This window comes from Canis lupus, chromosome X (genome assembly GCF_003254725.2).
Source record: "Canis lupus dingo isolate Sandy chromosome X, ASM325472v2, whole genome shotgun sequence".
NCBI lineage: Eukaryota > Metazoa > Chordata > Mammalia > Carnivora > Canidae > Canis > Canis lupus.
The window spans coordinates 74,552,129-74,575,773 of NC_064281.1; the positions used below are offsets into that span (position 1 = coordinate 74,552,129).

The 23,645-nt window shown below is 39.2% G+C and overlaps 2 pseudogenes; both read right to left on the bottom strand.

Moving 5' to 3' along the window:
• Positions 1-13,902: 13,902 nt before the first annotated feature.
• Positions 13,903-15,089, bottom strand: LOC112649056 (interferon-stimulated 20 kDa exonuclease-like 2; annotated as a pseudogene).
• Positions 15,090-22,290: 7,201 nt separating this feature from the next.
• On the bottom strand, positions 22,291-23,150 carry LOC112649486 (60S ribosomal protein L6-like; annotated as a pseudogene).
• Between the last annotated feature and the right edge of the window lie 495 nt (positions 23,151-23,645).

The following is a 23,645-nucleotide window of genomic DNA, read 5'->3' on the forward strand; positions in this document are numbered from 1 at the left end:
CAGAATGCCCAGGCCACCTAGGGGCTGATGGGGAGAGCAAAGGCAGTAAGAAGGCCAGGGAAGTCAGGAGAAATGCCAAAAACATGGTCTCCTAATCATGTCCTACAGTTTAATTCTATAGGGATCTAACCTCAGACCATATCTCTAGCCCAGCCACTCCTGGAAGATGCTGCAGCCCAAACCAACTACCACCTCAGGCTAGGGGCTTGGCTTTAATCTCTATCCCTTCGACTGCCACTACAGAGTCTGGTCTAAAGAGGTAGACCTAACTAAAACCCTACCTCCAGGCTTTCCCAAGACACTAAAATAGTGTGTTTGCCACATCATAAAGTACATTCCTCAAGACATTTCTATGCCCCTTCCTCAACACCACCAACACCAGTCTGATAGTGGAAGCTTCTTGAGGGTAAAGCAGTGTCTCCTCTAGTGGGTGGACACATAACAAGAAGAAAGGGTAACAAGTAAAATTGATGTTAGAGGTCAGAATGGCAGAGCTAGAAGAAAATTTTGAGATCACCTCGATCAGCAGATCTTAAACTTTGGCATGTATCAGAATCATCTGGAAGACTCACTAAAACACAAATTTCTGGAACCCCATCCTAGAGTTTCAGATTCAGCACAATTATTTTAAACAAGTTTCCTAATGATGTTGATGCTTCTAGTCCAGAAATAACACTTTGAGTACTGTGTTAATCTTCTCTATACATTTTACAGATAAGGACATTGAGTCCCAGAGAGAAATAACATCTTCACTTTGATGATGTGAAAACTAATGAGCAATTTAGTTACTTGCTCAAGGATACACAACTAGTAAGTAGTACTGACTTAAAATGTGGCAGTCTGGGATGCCTGGGTAGCTCAGTGGTTTAGTGCCTGCCTTCGGCCCAGGGCGTGATCCTGGAGTCCTGGGCTCGAGTCCCACTTTGGGCTCCCTGCATGAAGCCTGCTTCTCCCTCTGCCTGTGTCTCTGCCTCTCTCTCTCTCTCTCTCTCTGTGTGTGTGTGTGTGTGTCATGAATGAATGAATAAAATCTTTTAAAAAATCTGGCAGCCCAATGCTAGTCTCAACCTTTCATGCTATCTCTATCAGAAAGGGAGACAGAACATAAAGACTCCTAACTCTGGGAAATGAACTAGGGGTGGTGGAAGGGGAGGAGGGCGGGGGGTGGGGGTGAATGGATGACGGGCACTGAGGGGGGCACTTGACGGGATGAGCACTGTGTGTTATTCTGTATGTTGGCAAATTGAACACCAATGAAAAATAAATTTATTATAAAAAATGCTATCTCTAAGGGTATGGCTTTTGGAGTCAATGTTCAAGTCCTAGCTCCACCATTTCCTAGCTATATGACCTTGGGTAGGTTACTCCATACATAAAATAGAGATAATAATGATGCTTATTTCCTGAGATTATTGTGAGAATGCAATTAGAGAATATATGTAAAAATACACGTGTAGACACTTTGCTCCATGCCTCACCAAAGTAAGTGCTTAATAAATGGCAGTTGCTATCATCATGGCTCAATTTGTTTGTTGTTAGTTAAAGAAGGCTGGGGACACCCTTTCTCTTGACTTCCATGTTCCCAAGTGGAGAAATATCAATTAGCCTAACACTGTTGACCTCTCAACACTCTCTCATTTTTTCCCTCTCAGGAGGAAGGAATTCTGATTGGTAGATTTGGGAGCAGGAACAGTGTAGCCAGTAGGGATGTATCTGTTTTTAGAGGGAATGAGCACAGTTCTATTTGCTGCCACAAAATCCCCTTTCTGGGCAAGACCTACAGCTTTCTTGAATTTCTTTATTCTGGGTGGGTATCTCTGCCTAATTCTGAAGTTCAGAATTAAGAAGCCTACTTGGTAAACATATCTAAATCACTTTCTCTAGCACTTCCACCAGAAATAAAGCTATTTTGATCGCCTGCTTTACTTCTTTGTCTCTATCACCTCAGAACTGAAGGAAGAAAAGAAAAGATGTAATTTATTGGGCTACTTCAAACCCCTGCATTATTATTATTCATTCATGTGAGTTAGTGGAAGAGCTTATACTGGACCTAAGTCTCTAAACTCCTACTGCAGTGCCTATTAACTATCCTGGATTTATTATATTGAAAATGCCTTCAAGGTTCCATTTCGTTTAGTTCACATTTTGTAGAATTTTATTGAGGTATAATATAAACATAAAAGAACACAAATCATAATTGTACAGCTCACTGAATTTTCACAAATTGAACATATTCGTGTAACCAGTATGCAGATCAATTACTACCATAGCCTCTCACTGCACTTTCTAGGTACAAACACCTTATTTCCTTCTATTTTTCTAATAGGAAGATGAAGTCTTCCACCATTGAGCAAAAAATTTACATATCCTACAATCGCATAGTCTTGGGTTGATTTAAGAAATCAAATCAGTCCTCTCAATCTTTGTTTGAATAAACAATCTCCTCTCCACAAGCTATGTAATTCGAGCACCATGTAAATGCTTCCAGCATCATGTAAATATATCCTGTGCATTCACTGGAATTGCCAATGCAAGATTCAAATCCATGCAAACATCTTCCCTTCTTTTTCACTGGAAGACATCATTTCACTCAGGAGGGACGCAGGGAGGTAGACCAAGAAATAACCACAGGCACCAAGGAAAAGTGCTTATGGTTCCTTAAGCTGGAGATGAGACTGGCTGAGGACTGCTGAGGTCTGTGGGTATTCCCACCCACCTCCTGACCTTCCAGGTCTTGTAGTCATGCATACCACACTTATCTCTACATTCTACACACACACACACACACACACACACACACACACACACACAGATAGAGTAGCAACTACTGAACTGAAACCTTGTGCTATATACAAATTGGCATTTAATAACTTGTTTTTGTCATGAAGGATATTGATTAATTCTGAGAGGTAGCTAAGATTTACACTCAGAATCTGTAATCACCAAGTTTATTATCAGAAAATCCTTCCATTAAAACCTGGGTGGGGGTACCTGGGTGACAGTCTGTTACGTGTATGCCTTCAGCTAAGGTCATGATACCAGGGTCCTGGGATTGAGCCCCACATCAGGCTCCCTGCTCAGTAAAGAGCCTGCTTCTCCCTCTCCTTCTGCTGCTTCCTGTGCTTCTCTCTCTCTCTCTCTCAAATAAATAAAATCCTTTTTAAAAGAAGACCTGGGTGTAAAAAGTAGTTGAGGATACTAGTGACTCACCATCATTCTTAGAATAAAAGCTAAATCCTTCATTATGATCTAGTTATCTATATCTCCTTCTCTCTTTCTCTCCTCTCCAGTTAAGCTGGCTCCCCTCCTATTTCTTGCTGTACTCCTGTCTGAAATTTCCTTTTTTCCTATCTTTGCAGGCGAGTTCCTGAGTTATTCTAGAGTCAGCTTCAATGGCACTTTCTCAGAGAAACCACCTATGACCACCTCCCAATTTCTCCCTATTTAATTTTCTTCAAAACACTTATGGCTACCAGAAAATTATATTTGGCTACTTGCATACTTTTTAATTATCTGATTCCCTCACTAGGAGGCAGGTTTCTAGGATGCAAAAGTAGGTATTTCTTCTGACTTGTTCACAACTGTATCCCAGTATACAGAACATCTCTTGGAACATGGTAGATACACAATAAATATTTCTTGACTGAGTGCATGAATGAATTGTTTTAAACTATCTATATGCCATGAAATCACCAAAGGTAATTCATGACATTATTCTTTAGCAGTCTCTGGAAAGTATAGACTTTGAAACTAGCTAAACCTAGATTCGCATGCTGTTTTTTTCCTTTACTGATAAACCTGAGTGAACTTGGACAAGTTTCTTAGCCCCTCTGAGCCTGTTTCCTCTTCTTTAAAATTATAATCTCGGGCAGCCCGGGTGGCTCAGCGGTTTAGCGCCACCTTCAGCCCAGTGCGTGATCCTGCGGCCCTGGGATCGAGTCCCAGTCCCACGTCGGGCTCCCTGCATGAGGCCTGCTTCTCCCTCTGCCTGTGTCTGTGTCTCTGTGTGTGTGTGTGTCTCTCATGAATAAATAAAAAAAATAAAAAAATAAAATTATCATAATCTCTACCTCACAGAGCTGTTGCGACGACCAAGTTCTGTAACATATATAAAGTCCACAACACAGTGGCCTAGAACATGATAGATCTCAATGGACAGTCTCACTGCTTTATTCCAAACCATGCCTTGCTATTATATGCCTCTTCATATGCCTTGATTATTCTTTTTGTCTAAGTGTGTATAAATATTCTGCTACTTCTTTATTCTTCCCAGTCTCACAAACTCTCCAAAGCAAACAACTATAGAAACAACAAAAAATTCTGATGTCTGCCAAGACCACATAGAAGAATCACCATTTAAGTTCTCATTTCTACAGTGACTGGTCTTGTTTCCTGCCTATTATCTGTCTCCTTTCACTGCCTCCTGTTGTGAAGAAATCAAGCTGAATTGCTGTAAGTATGGACTTTAAGTCATAATAAATCATTCAGATGTCAAGAGTCCTAATCTGCCAATCTGAGGGTAGAAAGATTGATTAGAAGGCTTAAAAGCTTCACTTATCATTTGTAAAAGCTTGTTCTTTCTCCTTCCTCCACTCATCTCTCCTCCTCCTTCTCCTTCTTTTTTAATTTTAGTTTAGTTTTGTTTATTTTGTTTTTCTTATTTTCTTTCTTAAGGAAGATTGGAGATGCATCAGTCTCCTTTCCACGGTCCTGAGATAGAGCCCTGTTGGGCTCCCTGCTCAGTGGGGAGCCTGCTATTCCCTCTCCCTCTACACTTCCTCCCACTCCTGCTTGCTCACTTTCTCTCTCTAATAAATAAAAAAATTCCTTAAAAGCAAACATTATATGGTCTCATTCATTTGGGGAATATAAATAGTAGTGAAAGGGAATAGAGGGTAAGGGAGAAGAAATGGGTAGGAAATATCAGAAAGGGAGACAGAACATGGAAGACTCCTAACTCTGGGAAACGAACTAGGGGTAGTGGAAGGGGAGGAAGGCGGGGGAGGGGGGGTGGGGGTGACTGGGTGGCGGGCACTGAGGCGGGCACTTGATGGGATGAGCACTGGGTGTTATTCTGTATGTTGGCAAATTGAACACCAATAAAAAATAAATTTATTATTTTAAAAAAATTCCTTAAAAAAAAGAATGTCTGCTACAGCTATACCAATTAAAACTTCAGTCACTGTGGGGTAAGCACCAGAAGTTACTGTGGAAGTCATCTGATTAAATTCCTTCATTTTACAGAAGAAGAACTGAGACCTACAGAGGAGCCATATCACTTGCCTAAGCTCAAAGAGTTATGGCAGAAGCAGAGCAAAACTCTGTCTTCTGACCCATTTGTTTTATGTTCTTTTCACTAGATCAAACTGTCCCCTCATTAGAGCTCAGCATCTCAAAGGAAGGACTGGGACAGCTAATTCAGGTGTTTATAGACAGATTGAGTACATTTGTCTTCCTTCTATTTGTCATGGATATTTAGAAATTGTAAGAGAATGTACCAATCAGGGTCTCAGCAAGAAATAGGAAGGCATGCTCAAACTAAATAATTTGAGGAGAATTTATAAAGGGGCTATTTACAAAGGTGTGGTAAACCACAGAAAGAGATAACAAAGTATTATGATCTCAGCCTGAAAGAGCAACGAAGAAAAGAGAGTGTTCCAATGAGTGGTCTTCCTAACTGGAACTGTGACCCTTCCTTGAGGAATTTAATCAGTCTATGGGCCTATGGCATCCTGCAGGATAGAATAAAGGAATAGATATCCCAACTTCACTTTCTTCCCTCTGACCTCTTACTATGCTTTCCATTGTTCTAACTCAACAGGAAGCCAGAGAACAAGGAAACCCAGTGATGGAATCTATACAAGTCAGTCTTCCAGAGCACAGAGTAGGATAGAAAAGGATAGAGAGGCAAAGGGAAGATGTCCAACACAATTCGACAGAGGATAGGGAACAAACGCTTATGGAGCAACTGTTACATTGTTACATTTCAGATATTATTCTTTAAAAAAATTTTTTTTGTTGGAGTTCAATTTGCCAACATATAGCATAACACCCAGTGCTCATCCTGTCAAGTGCCCCCCTCAGTGCCCGTCACCCGGTCACCCCATTCCCCCTCCCACCTCCCTTTCCACCACCCCTTGTTTGTTTCCCAGAGTTAGGAGTCTCTCATGTTCTGTCTCCCTCACTGATAATTCCCACTCACTTTCTCCCCTTTCCCCTTTATTCCCTTTCACTACTTTTTATATTCCCCAAATGAATGAGACCATATAATGTTTGTCCTCGGATTGACTTATTTCACTCAGCATAATACCCTCCAGTTCCATCCACCTCGAAGCAAATGGTGGGTATTTGTCATTTCTAATGGCTGAGTAATATTCCATTGTATACATAGACCACAGCTTCTTTATCCATTCATCTTTCGATGGACACCGAGGCTCCTTCCACAGTTTGGCTATTGTGGACATTGCTGCTAGAAACATCGGGGTGCGGGTGTCCCGGCGTTTCACTGCATCTGTATCTCTGGTGTGAATCCCTAGCAATGCAATTGCTGGGTCGTAGGGCAGATCTATTTTTAACTCTTTGAGGAACCTCCACATAGTTTTCCAGAGGGGCTGCACCAGCTCACATTCCCACCAACAGTGCAGGAGGGTTCCCCTTTCTCCACATCCTCTCCAACATTTGTGGTTTCCTGCCTTGTTAATTTTCCCCATTCTCACAGGTGTGAGGTGGTATCTCATTGTGGTTTTGATTTGTATTTCCCTGATGGCAAGTGATGCAGAGCATTTTCTCATGTGTTTTTTGGCCGTGTCTATGTGTTCCTCTGTGTATTTCAAATATTATTCTTAAAAGTTTTCAGATTACACTTATTCCCTACACCAATACTTTGCCATACATAGTATTTCCCCCATTTTACAGATGAGAAAATTGAGGCTAAAATGGGCTAGGTCATTAGTTCAAAGTGATATAGCTAGTATTTGAATCCAGGCTTGTCTGACTCCAAAGTCTGTGTTCTTACCTACTTCATAGTATTGCCTTGATAACAAGTCCTCTCCTGTGAATGAAGAACTGAGTGATAAATATTATCTAAGCAACCTCAGATATATAATGAAAACTATACCTACTTCACAATTCCTTCATTTTTAAACATTTTGTTTATTTATTTGAGAGAGAGAGAGAGAGAGCACAAGAGAGAGCATGAGTAGGGAGAGGGGCAGAGGGAGAAGTAGAGTCCACGCTGAGCAGGGAGCCTGAGGCAGGATATATCCCAGGACTCTGGGATCACAACCTAAGCAAAGGCAGATGCTTAACCAACTGAGCCACCCAGATGGTCCATTTCTTAATTCCTTCTTAACCACCTTCTTCAAACTGCCTAGTCTTTATTATCCTCCCAAACCTCTACTGAGATGTTAGTGGACAACTATTTTGTTAACTCATAATTTAGTATTAGTTGATAAAATTTTAAGGTGTGACTACTTCCAGAGGAATGTGCATTTTAATAAAGAACCTGTCTCTTGTCATTTCATTACCCTTCATACTTTTCCCAGAGTAATTATATAAAAAGTAAGACTTTTGAACTCAGAGAAGCACAGAGGAATGGTGTTTCCAAGGACTAGGGAGAGTGTGGTAAACAGATGTCGGTTAAAGGGTAAAAATTTCAGTTATAAGATTAATAAGTTCTGGAGATCTAATATACAGGATGATGACTGTATATACACAGCATGGTTAACAATATTGTATACCTCAAATTTGCTAAGAAATTAGATCTTAAGTGTTTTAACACAAAAAAGTAATTATGTGAAGTGATGGATGTGTTAGTTTGATTGTGGTAATCATTTCACTATATATATATATATGTAAAATCATTACACTGTATGCCTTAAATGTGCATATTTTTATTTGCCATATATACCTCAATATAACTGGAAAAATAAATATAAAGGAAGACTTAGAAAATAAATAGAAAGTAAAACTTAGTGCTGAGTTGGAAAGGCAGATGAGTCTTGCCTTAGTTTAGAAAGAATCAGAGAGTGCATTTGTTAGAGGAAGTACAAACTTACAAATTGACTCAGTAACAAAAAAAAATCAACCTAATGTTCTATATCTGACTTCATCTTGTTTGGGAGCCCTAATTCTCCCAGTATCAGTCAGGTTAATATTTAATCAATTTAAAGTTCAAACTTCCTAATAAGGCTGCCTCTATTTTCTCAGAATAACTTCTCCTCTCCTTCCTCAAGATGGCATTGGGGTACAGAGGAAAGTTTATATAAACCTCACTGCACTGGAGAAGGAATCTCTGTATTGCATGTTGGTCTCTGGTTCCTTTGTGACTTCTGCTGAGTTTGCCTCTAACCATACCTGATCATTGTGAGTCTTGTATAAGTGACCACTGCATAATGTCTCAGAGCCACCTGGCTTTTGAGAAATCATGTTGGAAGCTACTGCTCATGACCATAAAACTTGCATTACTCTGATAGTAAGATTCCTGCACTCAGCATCCATTTCTTCTAACTCCAGGCCTCTTTTGAGCCACTTATACTTTCTTTACTCTTTCATCCCTGATCAGGGCACATGAGAACTTAAGATCTTCTTTACAGCCCTTCAGGACCAGGTACACTATCCCCAGACCTCTGCTTTATCATGCCATGGTGCCATCTCTACTCAACTGTGGCTACTTTGTGTTGATACAGGGCACCAAGTAATCCCCTCCAAGAATCATAAACAGGAAAAGCAATACCAGCCCCTTCTGTGGCCCAGATGTGGGATCATCATCTCAAGCATAAGTACATCCTCCCCAAATATATTTCCAATCTCCTGCAAGCACCACAATGGTTTTGGTTTCCTGAGTGGCAGAAATCCCCCTTATGTTAGGATCTCCCATCCTCTCTACACAATGGCTGATGGTAAACTTCTATTTTCACACCAACACATTTTTATCTTGGTATGTAAAGGGAACCTTTACCTTCATCAAAACCCAGCTTTGGAAACTATCCTCTCACAATACACTAAAAAAATTACAGTTTGAAATTCAGGGATGACCAATGATACGTTTGTTCTAGGCCATATCTGTCTTCCCCTGAAGCAATAAGTTCAAATGATTCAATGAGTAGGAGCACAAGACAAAAAGGAAACAGATTATCAGGAGCAATTGATAATAAAATAGGTTTAATATATTTAAAATATATAGGATATACATTCATTCTTGTATTTAGACAAAAAAAATATTTTTAAGCACTTACCATGTTAAGGTCACCCACTGGTCTGGGTGGGTGAATATACTGAATAACAACAAACACTCTACATCAGTTTCGAGTATCACAAATTTACTATAAAACAAAACCATTTCCAAACCATGGGCAATCATTTTTGGCTACTTTCAATGCAATAACACATCATCATGCCCAATCCTTTTTTCACTGGGTTTGAGTATAGCGTATTGTGACTGTTTTTTGTCTGGGTACCTGAAAAATAAAAACCGTATTATTTTTCAAAATTTATGGCTGGAAATCCTATGAGTCCAATTTCCTTTTTTTAAAAAAAAGATTTTATTTATTTATTCATGGTAGATACAGAGAGGGGCAGAGACACAGGCAGAGGGAGAAGCAGGCTCCACACAGGGATCCGGATGTGGGACTCGATTCCGGGACTCCAGGATCAGGCCCTGGGCCCACGGCGGAGCTAAACCGTGGAGCCACCCAGGGATCCCCGTGAATCCAATTTCCTGCCTTAATGAGTGCAGTATAGTAAGTTACATTAATGAACAAAATTTAATATTTGAAGATTGAAGATACTGTTGGGTCTCGGAGTCATCTTCCCAGTCATCAATGGCATTAGCCCAGACTAGTGAGGAGCTGTAAAGACTTAAGACATTGTGTTTAACCCATAGTGGACCCACAATATACTAGAAATGCTATTTTTTTAAAAGACTAGAACACACTTATCTTTTGTTACACCTCATTCTGTGAAAATATAATTTAGAAAAAGATTTGGTTAATGATGCTGGTTAAAGAAAGCTGTAGGGACGCCTGGGTGGCTCAGTGGTTAAGCGCCTGCCTTCAACTCAGGGTATGATCCTGGAGTCCTGGGATTGTGTCCCACATTGGGCTCCCAGCATGGAGCCTGCTTCTCCTTCTGCCTGTGCCTCTGCCTCTCTCTCTCTCTCTCTGTGTGTCTCTCATGAATAAATAAATAAAATCTTTTTTTTTAAAGAAAGAAAGTTGTATTAGTCACTTGGATACTTATTCGAAGCTCACTGAAATGAGATTTTTAACTACATCAAATGAAATTTTATTTCAAATGATGCTGTAAAATTCTTAGACATTCCAGTAAGCCTTCTTCTTACTGAAGGATCTTTAAGATTGTTCATCATTATCATTTTGCCTTACTGAGTCTAGAATGCAATGGCTTTTATATTTCCAAATAAGCTTTATATAAAGTACTTACAAGTTTCACAGCAGAAAACTACTTATTAAGGCAATGATGTTATGCTTAAATTTTTCCTGATTTGGGGGCACCTGGGTGGCTCAGTGGTTGAGCATCTGCCTTTGGCTCAAGTCATGATCCTGGAATCCTGGTATCGAGTCCCACCTCAGGCTCCCTGCAGGGAGACTGCTTCTCCCTCTACCTATGTCTCTGCCTCTCTCTCTGTGTGTGTCTCTCATGAATAAATAAGATCCTTTAAAAAAAAGGCAATTTATAAAAATGTCCTAATTTTATGGTCCTGCCCCTATATTGTTCAGAATCAGTACAATTCTTGCTCTCATTTGATAGAAGCTGTCATTAGTTAAAGGGGTACTTTAGACAGGTCACTAGGAGCATCTTGCCCTTCCTCTCAATAAGCATATTTTCTACTTAATAAAAAGCTTGTAGTTTAAAAGCACCTCCAGTTATAGCCAGGCAAAAACATGAAAGGAAGAGCTACTTACATGAATATATGAAATTTCAAATCTCTTAATTCCTAAACAAATTTTACAGACTTGAAAAGGGCTAGTTTGACAGCCTCGGAGCAAAAGCCCTAGCTTATTAATAGTTGTAACCTTAACCTATTGAAAAACAATATGAGCCCAAAAAAGAGAGCAACTCAAGGGTTTCTTAGGAATGAGAGTGTAAGAGGTGGAGAGTGAAAAACATTGTGTAGCAGGTAAGGCAATTACCTCTGTCAAGGGGAGAGCAAAGTATCCCTTTTTTTCTTCTTATTCCCTCCCCCAAAGCTGGTAGAAATTGTCCTTACATCACCAATAAGAGAGGCTTGGTGATTAGAGCAGAAATATTCTCATCCAGCCCAACCACCACTTCCTCTTCCCAGAATTTCTTGGGGAAAATTATAATGATTGATTTGTATGCATAGGAGGTGGCCACTCTCAGATGACAATTAAGGAAGGTTTGAGAATGTACTAGAGAATGTCTGAACAGTAACAGGGACATTTCTAGCAGTAGCAGAAACAGAGAAGGCTGGCTGGTGTATGGATGAATGCCAACCAGCAGAAGCCAAGGGGCCCAGCGCAGGGCTTGTCTGCTAATCATATTCAAACCTACACCTTGCCAGAAAGCCACATCCCAAACTCTAAATAATGCTTGCTTCAGGGGTCAATTTTTCCAAGAGCTTTCCGTGAAAAGACTTTAGGTGGAAATATAAGCTTCATGTGAGCAATAAGGAAAAAACATGTAAATCTCTTCTCCACCTTGCATTTGCTTTTCCTGCTGTATTTTAGGCAAAAGAAAAATTCGTCAGAAATGACTCCAGAGCCCAGATTCTGACCTCCTCAGATCCTGCTCCCTCTAATCAGGCCACCCGTTGACTGACAGTCAGGAAATAAACCGTTCTTTGAAGGTACAGCCGGAGCAGGTTTACAACAAATGACTAATATGTTCTAATCTTCCAGCAATTTCAACAGTTTTCAATTCTGGAAGATTCACATGTGTCTGTTTAACTTCCCAATTCTGTCCTGTGACTGCTCATTGAATTATCCTTCAAGATTCAATCTTCTCAAATATTACAACCTTCTTCATTATCTAACTCAAGTATAATATCAGGATACAAAATTTGCCCAAACCCCACAATATCAATCTGGACACATTGAAAAGCCAAAGAAAAGGCCTAATAGCCAAAGCCTTATTGGTAGGAGGGGTAGATAACCATTCATCAAATTAGCAAATTCTCCTTGAACTGCTATTAGGTATACTAGCCATTCTTAAGTATTCGAAATGGCACAATCATCCATCAATTTCTGAAATGCCTACGGTCTGGTGCCAAAATCTACCTTCCCCATAAGCCGAATGAGGCCTGAATTCTCCTTAATAAGAGACAAAGTCTTTAATTCCATAATTAGAGATAAGCGTAGAAGAATGCTCCATATGAGATGGAAGAAAGTTGATTTATACCCTTACTAAGTCATAAATGATTGATATTAGAGTGATACCTCAGGGCAAACTGCAATAGGAAGGAAGGAAGATAGAGAGTAGGCAGTACTAGATGCATGGGAGGGGTGGAGGAGGGCAGATAACACAAAGAGAAAGTTGGAGACAGTAAGGAAGCTGGAGGAGGGGTTCGTCCAAAAACTGTCTTACCAAAGGCCATCCAGACTATAACTCAAGTAAGCAATTCTGAGGCTTAAAAGGGAAGATGCAAGGGGCACCTGGGTGGCTCACCAGATGAATGCCTGCCTTTGGCTCAGGGTGTGATCCCAGGAATCGAGTCCCACATCAGGCTCCCTGCATGGAGCCTGCTTCTCCCTCTGCCTATGTCTCTGCCTCTCTGTGTGTCTCTCATGAATAAATAAACTACAAATCTTTTTTTTTTAAGCTTAAAAGGGAAAATACAAAATTCAGGTGGTGTTAGCCAGACTTTGCAAGAGTTTTACATTTTCTTCTAAACCTAGTAATAAATTATATACCCAAAGGGTCCTGATTGAAATAAAAAATGCTGCTTCAAGTGGAAAGCAGGATAAAATTGAAATCTTAAAATGGCAAAGGGTATTAACATATAAATTAGCTATTCCTAAAAGATTTTAAGACTCACCTGTGCATATGGCTCATTTTTTGGGGGGGGGGGCACTTTAATTACCTTTTTACATTTGGAGCTCCATTTTATTTTATTATTTTATTTTATTTTCCACTATAAAACTTTATCAAGGGAATAATTTGAGTTTTTAGAGGTTTGGTTTAGCAAAGTAAAAGACTAAAAACCATGAAAACACTTTAAATTCTTTTTTAACCTACCAAGTAGGATGTAAACTAAATAAATCCTCTATTACTTTAGGAAAAGACTGCTTTTCTAAGTCAGAAAAGTTGATTTCCAAGTCATGCTCTCTACCTCTACTGCCTTGTAAACTGAAAGAGAACTGAACCTCACCAGGATGGTTTCTCTGTAAGTCAAAGTGAGAAGAATAAGTAACATCCCAAAACAGACTAGGTTGAGACTCCAAGCCAAAAGCAGAGTCTGTGATACAGAGTGTGATCAACCAACCAGGGTACTTTTGGGAGTGAAAGGGTGCTGCTAATTACTTCAGAACAAAAGGCATAAAATGAGACATGGGGTCACATCAGTGAGAAGGCAGTCCGAGAGAGTACATTTTCCTGTATGCCCTGACCCTTGAAAGCAAAAGGCTGAACTAGAGCAAAGCATCCTGGGATATGTGTTTAGCACCATTTAAGAGGCAAACAGTATAGGGCTGAGTTTGACATAGAGGCTTGTCTCCTTCCACAAGAAACTTAACCAGACACAGAACACAATAGTGAGGTGAAATTTTAATAGATATTAAGTCTAGGGTGGAGCCTCTCTCTCCCTCACACCTCAAGCTTGCAAAGAGGTGGAGCTAGTAGAGCTGTCCAACTGGTCCACAGCCCTGTTTCTTCTGGGTGCAGTGCTCCCTCTGCCTCCCCACATTACCAGTGTCCCCACTGCTGCTAGTCTTTTGGGGGATCGTGGGCCAGGTGCTGTTCCCACTCGACTTCAACCAACTTGTACAGCTCCATAGTGGCCTGAGCATGTTCCACAGAGGAATGTCCACTTTGCCCAATCTAGATGCCCTGGTTCAGAAGCTTCTTGTTGAGACACTTCAGAGACATGGTGGCATTCTTCAGGCAGTTGGACTTCTGGTTGGGGAAGAAAGGGGTATGGGAGGTGTCGTGAGTGAGGGACTTAGAGTGAAAGTACTGAAGAGCTTTGAAGTTGTGGATGGCATGCCCCCTCTGTCTTTCCTGTATCTTCAAAATCTGGCTCTGAGCGATCTTGAAGGGTGTAGCATTCAACATGTGATGCTTCCAGATACTACTCCATCTGGTCCAGTAGTCAACTATGTAGCAGGGTGGAAGGATGTACTCATCATAAAGTACATCTCCGTGGTAGTTGACAGTGCTACATCCAGCCAAGAAACTGACATGCCCCTTGGGTCCTGTACCCACCATCTCACAATTGCCACCATCTTTCTTGTCATCTTCTGGGATGCTCTGGAGGATTTATTCACCGAATAAGATTGGGTGGAGTTCTGTGGGGTCATTATTCTTAGTAGGGTTCTTCTAGGGGGCCCTTCTTCTAGGGGGAAGTTGGCTCCTAATCTTTGGAAGGGCATTCTGGAACTCCCATTTTGGACTTCACTATTAGATCAGATTTTGTATTTGTTGTGTTTACAATTTTGATACATAGGACTCTGAAATTTCCTAACATACAGATCAGGCCCCATCTGTCTGTATTTCTATTTTAATTTTCAATGGTTTATGCAAGGGTTGTGCTTTCATAGCATGAAGGTTCAGCTCGAGAGGGAGTATGTGTATGTGTGTCTAGTGGAGACAGGGGTTTCCAAATTCTCACTGAATACATCTTTCAATGTACATAAACATAGTTACAAAGCAGGAGACCACATTCTACATTGATGCGGGAGGCTCTCTGAAACTCATCACCCTACCAAAGAGGAGACTAGCTATAGGGTTGACACACTGCTGCATTCATGATTCCATTCCCCTCTTAATTAGGAGGTGTTGAGACTGTAGTATTAATTCATTTGAGAATGCCCAATCCTTCCCAAAAGGCCTTTCCAAGCAAGGTCCATTTGACAAATCAGTTCACAATCCACCCAACTCACCTGAGATTTCATGCTCCTTCACTATCCTGAAGAAATAGCAGAAATGTAGGAGTTAGAGATGTAGGGGTCTATGTTTGGCTCTGTGAGCAAACCATGGCATGCCTTTTTTAAGGATTTTATTTATTTATTCATAAGAGACACAGAGAGAAAGGCAGAAACATAGGCAGAGGGAGAAATAGGCTCCTGCAGGGAGCCCAATGTGGAACTTGATCCCAGGACCCCAGGATCATGACCTGAGCCAAAGCAGACACTCAGCCTGTGAGCCACCCAGGTGTCCCCCATGGAATGACTTTAATGGGTTTCAACTTTATGGTCTATACAATAAGTCAAACAATGCTACTTGTACACAATAACACTTGAGCTTTCTGTTCCAAATGCAGCCAAAGGAACAAAAAGAATACCTTATATATACAGGAATAAAAATAAGAATAAGTACTGACTTCATGTCAGAAATAATATAAGCTGGGAAACAATTCTATATCCAAGGTGGGGATACTTCAAAAATAAAGACCAAGTAAATACTTTGTCAAGCAAACAGAAGCTGAGAGAATTTGTCACCACAAACCTGCAAAAAAGAAGCACTACACCCAGTGCACAAATCTTGTTTTCTAATATCATTCTGCAACAAAAGGAACCAGGGCTCCTTGGAGAAATGGCAAACTCTAAGGCTGAAGATGAAAATAGACGGGATGAGCCTGGAGCATCTTGTAATACCAAAAAGTAAGGAAGTGTTAAAAAGCATGATGGGGTCATGTCAAAGAGATACAGCAATCAATTGAAAGAGCTCCCAGTGGCCAAAGTTGGAGTGATGTGAAAAAGAAATAAAGTAGTATTTGATTATAACCCAAAGTATAAAATAAATATCCATAAGTTCATATTGGTATAAATAAATGATTTAGTAAACAAATAAATAGAGGATAATATACCCATAATAAACTTCCCATATAAAAGAATTCCAAATAATTTATGTAGATGATAGTCTACCATCAAGGAGGTGGAGCATAATTCCCCACTCCTCAAATGTGGGCTGCACAAAATAACTCCCTTCCAAAGAGAACAAAATAGAAAAAGAGGAGAAAGAGTAACTTTATAGCGGAGAAACCTGACAAACACTGCCTCAGACAGATGATCAATTTAATAATATCATCGGTGATAAATCATGCTGATAGCATGTACCCATGATATGATGTGATGAGAAGGGCACTTTGCGACTTCCTCTCAAAAACACATAACCCAGTCTAATCATGAGAAAAACATCATACAAATCCAAATGAAGGACAATCCACAAAATACCTGACCAGTCTTCCTCAAAACTGTCAAAGTCATCAAAAACAAAGTCTGAGAAACCATCACAGCCAAAGGGGGCCTAAAGAGATATGATAACTAATTGGTGTCTTCAATGTTTCCAGGAATGAAAAAAGACATTAGATTAAAAACAAAGGAAATCAAAAGAAGTATGGACTTTAGTTAACAATAATGTATCAATATTGGTTCATTAGTTGTGACAAATGTACCATACTAATGTAAGACGTTAACAGCAGGGGAAACAGAATACAGGATATGTTTAAACTCTCCATTCTATCTTTGCAACTTTTCATAAATCCAAATCTATTCTAAAATAAAAATATATTTTTAAAAAGAAGTGATAAGGGCCTATTTTCAGGCTGAAGTAAAATGTTATTAAGTGGAAACTGAGATCTGCACAAAGGAATGAAGAGTGTCAAAAATGGTAACTATAAAAAAATGGTAACTATATAGATAAATATACATTTTAATGGCTAATATTTTTCATTTGATCATTTAAAATTATTTCATATCAGTAATTTATTACCTAAAATCTTTAAATTTACCTTATATATTTTAAATTATTAGCTCATCTGTTCCAATTATTCTGCATTGAACGGTATATGTTTTATTTTTTTTGAATGGTATATATTTTCAATTTGTTGTTCTTTTCTATGGTAGTCATTCATCCTTCTCAGAAGTCTAGGTATACTTATTCCTATTTCCTGGGGGTATTAGCTACTTCATCTAATAAATGTATATTGAAAAAGGGCCAGGGATCCCTGGGTGGTGCAGCGGTTTGGCGCCTGCCTTTGGCCCAGGGCGCGATCCTGGAGACCCGGGATCGAATCCCACATCGGGCTCCCGGTGCATGGAGCCTGCTTCTCCCTCTGCCTATGTCTCTGCCTCTCTCTCTCTCTCTCTCTCTCTCTCTCTCTCTCTCTCTCTCTCTCTGTGTGTGACTATCATAAAACTAAAAAAAAAAAAAAAAAAAAAAAAGAAAAAGGGCCAAAAGCCAGGCCCTAGTCTAGTCCTCACGAAGAGTCCCAGATACCATAGAACTACTGTTATTCCTATATCTTGCCACCTTATGAGGCAACTCTTCTGGTCAGTTACCTTGAGTTGCAAACGATCAGATCTAAGAGTTTGGAGGGGCAGAATTGGAGAGAATGTCAGAGGACAACTGGTTAGTCCATCCCTATGCTCATCAACTCACTCCAGTAAGACTTGCATTGCCCTTGCACCAAGCTACAACCATTTACCTTTTACACACATCAGTTGAAGGCAACTTTCAATATCTCCAGGACTTCTCACAGTGGTATTGTTGTAGTGGTTGCTATTTTTCTGGGAATCTATGCTTTTCTTTGGCCTCTATCTCCAGGGTTGATTTTGGGTACGAAGCAAAGATTCATTTGTCGAAAACTGTAAATATAACTCTTGTTAGGTGCTTATTCTGTGCACAGAGCTTTACTTGCATTAATCTCATTTAATCCTCTCAACATCCCTATGTGGTACATACTATTATTATACCCATTTTACAGATGACGAAACTGCAGCACAAGTACATTAAGAAACTCCCTACATGATCACAGTGTAAGAGATGGAACCAAAATTCAAACCCAGTCAATCTTACTTCAGAGACTAGGATCTTTGTTTACCCTCAGATATCCAGTGATTAGCATATTGTAGGTGCTTGAAAATATTTATTGAATGTTTTTAAAATAATGAACAAATGGAATGGATGGTTAGAAGTATACTGCCAGCTTCCTCAGCAGTCTTATTTCCTCTATGTTTTCCTCTGTTCGATTGTTTTAGTTTCTGAAATATACTATGAAGCCTATCTGTGTATCTTTTACAGAGTGATGCATTCTACTTTCCTTTCAGCCTTTATTATTTAAAAAAGCATATTTATATTTCTAATAAAGGGAAACACTTATCTTCTTATTTTTCTGCATAAGTATAGGTGATGTACCTTTCTCGTTACCAGAGCTCTGTCACAAAAGCTGTCTTGTTTTCCCTCTGTAATTTCTGGTGAAAATAGGTCTTGCAAAAGAAAGAATATAAATGGCCATGAAACATGTGAAGATGCTGTGCCTCACCAACTATGAATGAAATACACATTAAAACAACACTGAACTGGCAAAAATTTTTGCAAACCTGCAAAAAATTAAAGCATTAAAATACACAGTATTGGTAGGAGTTCTAGGAAACAAGCCCTCTTATATATTGGTAGTGAAAGTTTAAATTGAACTAGCCCTTCTAAAGGAAAATTTAGCAAAAATCTGTCAACATTTAAATATGTAGACATTTTGACCCCAGATTTCCATTTCTAATAATTTATGTTACCAAGTAAACCTTGTGTTGTACAATCATATCCGTTGTAACATAATTCATATAGAAAAAAACTGGGATAAATGAAATTTCTGATGGTTAAATAGACTGACAATGGGATACTATAGAATTATGCAATGAGAGAAATCTATATGTATTTATGTGGGAAAGTATTCAAGATATATTGATAAATGAGAAAATATAGAAAAGTATATAAAATATCATCCAATTTTTATAAACCAAAATAACATATATCTGATTATACATGTTTATATATGCATATTAAGATCCTAAATTTATACCAATCTGCTAACAATTGTTACCTCTGAAGAGTGGGATTAAACAGAGAACATATTGGTGGTTGCCAGAGGCAATGGGTGGGGGAAATGGATGAAGAGGGTCAAAGGGTACATGCTTCCAAATATAAGATAAATAAGTTTTAGGAATGTCATGTATAACATGGCAACTATAGTTAACACTGTATTTGAAAGTTGCTAAGAGAGTACATCTTAAAAGTTCTCATCACAAGAAAAAAAATGTAACTTTGTGAGGCAATGGATATTAACTAAACTTATTATGGTAGTCAGAAACAGGGGGGATGGTGAACCTTTACTTCTGGAATATTTGAATTTTTTCAACATAGAAGCACTTTCATAATTTTAAAATATGTACATGTGGAATCAAAAAAGGAAAAATGGAAGGAAGACCAAGAGGAAAGAAGGAGGGTTAACATTTACTTGAAATCCTCACTCAAATGAAATGGGACTGTATTTGAAAAATAGCCAGGAATAAGAAGGCCCTTGTTTTATTTGACTTCCTCTAGGCTTGAGCTTATAGGGAAAGCACACTAGGACACTCTAGGAAGCTTCTAGTGAAGAACTCAGTCCCTCCTCACAGAAAACTGGTGTATTTTTAGGTTGCTGTGCAACCTAAAAGATTAGGGCAGTCTACACACTTTAGGTAGAATAGAAAGCGTGAGAGTTGCTCTACCCCTTGAATGAAAAATTGATTTAAATACAAAAGCAAAATTTTCTCAATTCCTCCTATGTTTTTTATTTTAACATATACATCTACATATATGTATATATCAACAGAAAACCTCTTCCCTCAACTACACATGAAAGTGAACTCCCAGATGGTCAAAGGTTGCTGAACACATCTTGCTAGTCTCAGAGATTAAATTTAGGTGGATGAGGACCTTATAAAGTCATACTGAATATCTCAACAGATGGATGTCTCAAACACTGAGAGAAGAAAAAAGGCAAGGGTTCAGGTGGAAGGTCAAATAGATGGCCTCTCTTTGCTTCCAGTTTCCAGCCTGTGTAAATATCTCACTGTTAAGCCTAAGTTTCCTATAAATACATTTTTTGGAGAGAAAAATTCTAATATTACCCTAAAGACTGGCATCTTTTTCGACAAGACTGTAACCATGTACTCAGGCCTTTATCCCTGCAGTGCAGCTGAAATATGGCTAGGTGGTATTGCGTAATTAACTTGAAGTCAATTAATATATGCAACAATTTACTATCACTTTCATTTTCATCATGGAGAACGCTCCTACCAATCCTGACGTTCATAATGATAGGAATCAATATTTTTTATTTTATTTTATTTAGGAATCAATACTTTCAATGGATCAGTTATTTAATTAGGTTCTATGAAAAAATTATTTATTTTAATTTAAATTTTAGTTAGTTAACATACAGTGCAATAGTTTCTGGAGTAAAATTCAGTGATTCATCACTTACATACAAGACCCAATGCTCTTCTCAACAAGTGCCCTCAGTAACAGCCATCACCCATCTAGCCCATTCTCCACCTACCTCCCTCCATCAATCCTCAGTTTGTTCTCCATTATTCAGGGTCTCTTATGGTTTGTTTCCCTTTCTTATTTTTTTCTTTTCCCTCTTCCCATATGTTCATCTATTTTATTTCTTAAATTCCACATATGAGTGAGATCATATGGTATTTGTCTTTCTCTAAATGACGTATTTCACTCAACATAATACACTCTAGCTCCATCCATGTCATTGCAATGTTAATTTTTTGTTAGGTGAGTAATATTCCATTGTATAAATATACCACATCTTCATTAACCATTCATCAGTTTATGGACATTTGGTCTCTCTCCAGTTAGGCTATTGTTGATAATGCTGCTATAAACATTAGGATGCATGTACCCTATTGAATCTGTATTTTTGTATCCTTTGGGTAAATTCCTAGTAGTACAATTGGTGGGTCATACAGTAGTTCTGTTTTTAAATTTTTAAGGAACCTCCATATTCTCCAGAGTGGCTACACCAGTTTTCATTCCTACCAAATGTGCAAGAGGGTTCTCCTTTCTCCACATCTTCACCAACACCTGTTGTTTCTTGTGTTGTTATTTTTAACCACTCTGACAGATGTGAGGTGGTATCTCACCATGATTTTTTTTAATTTTTATTTATTTATGATAGTCACATAGAGAGAAAGAGACAGAGACAGAGACATAGGCAGAGGGAGAAGCAGGCCCCATGCACCGGGAGCCCGATGTGGGATTCGATCCCGGGTCTCCAGGATCGCGCCCTGGGCCAAAGGCAGGCGCTAAACCGCTGCGCCACCCAGGGATCCCCTCACCATGATTTTTAAAAAGATTTTTATTTTATGCATGAGAGACACAGAGGAAGAGAGGCAGAGACATAGGCAGAGGGAGAAGCAGGCTCCATGCAGGGAGCCCGATGTGGGACCCAATCCCGGGTCCCCAGGATCACACCCTGAGCCAAAGGCAGATGCTCAACCACTGAGCCACCCAAGTGTCCCTCACCATGGTTTTGATTTGTACTTCCCTGATGACGAGTGATGTTAAGCATTTTTCACGTGTCTGTTAGACATTGGATATCTTCTTTAGAAAAGTGTCTATTTATGTCTTCTGCCCATTTCTTAACAGGATTATTTGTTTCTTGGGTGTTGAATTTGATAAATTCTTTATAGATTTTGGATACAACCCTCTGTTAGACATGTCATTTACAAAAATCTTCTTTTATTCCATAGGCTGCCTTTACTTTTGTCGATTGTTTCTTCACTGTGCAGAAGCTTTTTATCTTGATGAAGTCCCAATAGTTCACTTTTGTTTTTGTTTCCCTTGCCTCTGAAGCTGTTCTAGTAAGAAGTTGCTAAGGCCGAGGTCAAAAAGGTTTCTGCCTGTGTTCTCCAGGATTTTGATGGTTTCCTGTCTCATATTTACGTCTTTCACCCACTTTGAATTTCTTTTTATGTATGGTGTAGAAAAGTGGTCCAGTTTCATTCTTCTGCATGTTGCTCTCCAATTTTCCCAACACCATTTGTTGAAGAGACTTTTTTACCATTGGATATTCTTTCCTGCGTTGTTGAATATTAGTTTGCATATAGTTGTGGGACCATTTCTAGGTTCTTTATTCTGTTCCATTGATCTATGTGTCTGTTTTTGTGCCAGTACCATACCGTCTTGACGACTACAGATTTATCATATAGCTTGAAATCCAGAATTGTGATTCCTTCAGTTCTGTTTCTTTTTCAGTATTGCTTTGGCTATTTGGGACCTTTCATGGTTCCATACAAATTTTGGTTCCTTGTAAGAAATTTAGAACATCAATTTGTGAGAACGAACTCCATTTGTGAGATAAAATAGAGTGAAAGTAACCCTGAAATTGAGGAACACCTTTGATTTTTGACAGAATGTGTGAGTCCACAGATTTCTGACCAACTTTGTGTTGCTCTGTAATTTCATATTTCTACTTCTCAGTGTTGAAGATCTCACCTTCCTGGTGTATGAGTTAATGCAGCTTCTTCCTCTTGAAGTAAGCATCAGTAAGATATTTTGGGATTTTTAACACTGCTGGTATCAATTTTAGTGGAGGAGGCAATGACAAATTTTTTGTGTGTTCTATATAGAGGAACTCAACTGAGGGCCAGCCAGACATCCAGTCACAAGTAGCAAGACACTGCTCAGTTGCTTCAGGAAAACCACCAGTTTGCCTTTGTGGCACCCAGTGAGGATGATCCAAATGGCCAGGAGTGAGTCTAATCCACAGTTTTTTCACATGCAGACTGAAAGTTTTTTTGCCGTGGCTCAACAGTTTTCAAGGCACATTTTCAGTAGGGTGATACACAGGTATTTTGCGAAGTTTACTCCGATACGACCATTCTTGCCACAACCAGCTGGTTTTGTGACAGTAGTAAGAACCTTCTCCTTCTTATTTTCAACCCTGGATTTAGCTGTTGAACACTTCCTCTTATACATGATCTTTCTGAAATACATAGCTGATAAGGATTATCTGCCAATGCCTCTGACTAAACAGGGTTTCTGCTGCAATGGGGCTTCTCCTTCTTTAGCATTTTGGCCTTCAGATTACCTTCCTTAACTTTGCCACCAGCATCAGCCTTCTTGGCTTCAGGTGTCTTCTCCTTAGTACCCAGCTTCTCAGCTTTTTCACCCTCCATGTGCAAAATGGGAAAGAAGACTTGACAGGAGTCAATATTAAGCTCATACAGCTGAGCCTGCTCAAAGAATGAGAGAAATAAAATAAAAATAATAAGCACCCAGAAAAAGCACAACTTATGTTGTTGCAGCCATATTTCCTTATATAAAATAATCATTTTCAAAATAACAGTGACTAGAGTTTGACTCTCCCCATGTGAGCTATTAGCCTGAGAAACATAGGCTTGTAAGGAAGGAAAGGAAGGAAAGAAGAAGGAAACAGGCATGGAATATAGACAGAAGGGATGGTCTATCAATAGATAAGTTTGTATTTGAAGAGGAAAGACTTATCCTTTTCAAAAATTGACTAGATTACGTCCTGAGTCCAACCAGGTAGAACCATACTCATCGATTTTTTAAAAAGATAGATGATAGATAGATAGATGATAGATAGATAGATAGATAGATAGATAGATAGATGATAGATAGATAGATAGATTTGAGAGAGAGAGAGCACC